Consider the following 3,010-nt stretch of genomic DNA (forward strand, 5'->3'; position numbering starts at 1 on the left):
TATATAATGCAGATTACTCTCTCTGCATATCCTCTCTGCATATGGCAGAGGTAAATGTAGGCCACCCACCTAGCTCAGCTCATAGTAGTCTCTTTCCCACAGTTCTCAGCCAATTCTCAAGTCACTCCCCCACTGAATAAAACTGGGTGAGGCCCTGGGTCACTCTCTTGGCTCCAGAAAGCCATCTTCCTGGCTGGGCTTAGAGGCCCTTGACTCCCCGATGATTGAAGATATAATCTAGTGTCTTTATTTTCGCCGTCAGTTGCATTGTAAGTGTTAGATTGGAGTCAATTTGATGGGATTTCAATAATGTAACTTTGGGATTACAAATATTGGCTTCTTGGACTGAGATGAGGACCTGGAAGTGTCTCCTGCAATTGGTGCTCAATGTGGCTGGAACGCATGACCTACTCAACACAACGACCACTTACCAGAAGCACGTGCAGGTGACCCACTGGAACATGCGTGACCACTTTAAAGGTAAGCGAAGCATATTATTAATTATAATGCTCAGACGCAAGTAGCAAATAGGAATCTGTTTGTCAAGGGTAACAATGGGTCAAACTCATTCTTTATCCTCAGAAGAGAAAGAATTTGGTTTATTGATTATGAAAGTGTTAAAAGATGCTGGTATTAAGGTGCCATCTAAGCAAGTTTTTAGATTACTCCATGAGATAACTACATTTTATCCGCCTTTTCCTAAAGTCGGTACACTGGATCTCAGAATTTGGGATGAACTAGGTAAAAGCTTCTATGTAGCTAAAACTCAAAAAAGAAAAATTCACCCACAAACTATAGCCACATAGATCCTGGTGAAGGGAGCCGTCTGGTCCTTCCAATGTACCAGCCCAGGAAGCAATGCCGATCAGCGACAAGTTACCATGACAAAGCATTCCAATGATACTGACCCAATGCTTGTAAACAAGGTAATTGTAATTGAGAAGAGCCCTGATGGAACTATAACAAAAGACTTAGATCAGCTAAGACAAGATTTTCCTAATGGGCTTCTAGAAAACAAGGAAGTGATTTTAAAGAATATAGCTAGTCCTACCCCTGTTCTCCCCACCGCCCCTCCACTCACTACAGTCCTTGCCTCAGGCATACAGGTTAAGAATGAACCTCCTCCTTCCCCAGCCTTAAGAAGGCCAAAGTACAGTGACATGAGATTATATCCACAGACAATGTGCTTCCCTGTCCTTGAAGAGACAGATGCAGGACACCCTACCTGTAAATGCAGCACTCATGCGGCCTTTAACATTTTGCTCCTGAAAGAATTAAGACAGAGTGTGTTGGACAATGGTGTCCAAGGCCCCTACACACTTGGTTGCTTGGATAACGTAATTCAAGGTTTGCAAATGACGCCAAACGATGTAACCAATCTTGCGCGCACATGTCTATCATCTGCACAATTCCTGCATTTTGAATCACAATTAAAGACCTTCATCTCAGAGCAGGCACAGAGTAACCAAGATAGTGGGGATGAGAATCTTAAAGCTATAACCCAAGAAATGCTATCTGGCACTGGACAATATGCTGACTTCAAGGTCCAGGCACGTGCCCCGCCACTTCTTTTCATGCAATGCAAGGAACTGCTACGTCGAGCATGGATTTCTGTACCAGAAGATGGTACACCCAATAAATATTTTACCTGAGTACTGCAGGTTCTGAGAGAAACTTACACCCAGTTTATCACAAGACTAAAAGAGGCTATAAATAAGCAGATTCCTCACAGCATTGCAGCTAAAACACTTGTTTGTCTATTAGCATATGAGAATGCCAGTGATGAATGTAAAAGAGCCTTAGCCTCGGTGCTTCATACAAAACATTTATCCGCTTATATTTGTGCATGCCACAATATAGGTTCTCCTGCCTACACTTTTGCTCTCCTGGCACAGGCTCTATCTCAACACTTTGCTAATAAATTTGATATGGTTAAATGTTTTAATTGTGGCAAGCAAGGACACACCTGCCAGTGCTGCCTACGGCCTATAAAGGCGCCAGCTCCCTCAGTGCATTTACCCAGTACTCAGTGTCCACGCTGCATGAAAGGTTTTCACTGGGCAAAAGATTGTAAATCTAAGTTTCATAAAAATGGCACAGTGTTACATAGAAATAAACCATGTGCCCAAACTGATGGCCCCAGTAGCAACAACAAAAGAAGGGTCAGTCAGTACTCCAGGGATTTGGACCCAGCTAAGCCAGTTATATCCAATTCTAATCAGACAAACAATGATCCCACTACCAAGATGGGTGCAAGGCAAGACCTTAGGTGCCTCATACATAGAACCACTTAGAGTTCAAAATTAGATTTACCAATGGCTTCTTGCCTTAATTTGTCGGGGGGAGAAAAGCCAAGCTTAATTCCCACTGAAATTTCTACTCCAGTCCTTAATGCCACATGTGAACCTGGTAGGGATGAGCCTTTAAGCAAAGAATTTGATTTTTCCCAGAGTATTTTGGTTCCTAGACCTATTTGTGACATTAAGTTTAAAGGGAAATCTTTTATAGGACTGATGGATTCAAAAGCTGATGTCACTATAATCAATAGCCAATCTTGGCTGTCTGCTTGGCCAACTGGACCCACCTCCACAGCTCTGATAGGCTTAGGATCTCCTCAATCTGTCTCACAGAGTGTTCTGCCTTTTTCATATGTTGGCCCTGATAGACAGGAAGGTATTAGAAAACCATTTATCACACCCATTCCAGTCAATCTATGGTGCATAGACCTCATAGAAGAATGGGACACTCTCTTACTTACTTCAGAGCCTCAGAGTTGTATGTTACCAAATAGCAGAATGATGACTAAGATGCAATATCAAGAAAGCAAAGCCTGGGGCTGGTGAGATGGCTCAGTGGTCTAAAGCACCTACTTAGAACAAGCTTCGCAAAGCACAGGGACAACAGTTCAATCCCCCAGCACCACATGCCAACCAGCTCCGCCCTGTTTTGGAATAAAATGGCCAAAAAAAAAAAAAAAAAAAAAAAAAAAGCAAAGAGAGGGGCTGCAGCA

This window comes from Octodon degus, unplaced genomic scaffold (assembly GCF_000260255.1).
Source record: "Octodon degus isolate 3935 unplaced genomic scaffold, OctDeg1.0 scaffold00536, whole genome shotgun sequence".
Lineage (NCBI taxonomy): Eukaryota > Metazoa > Chordata > Mammalia > Rodentia > Octodontidae > Octodon > Octodon degus.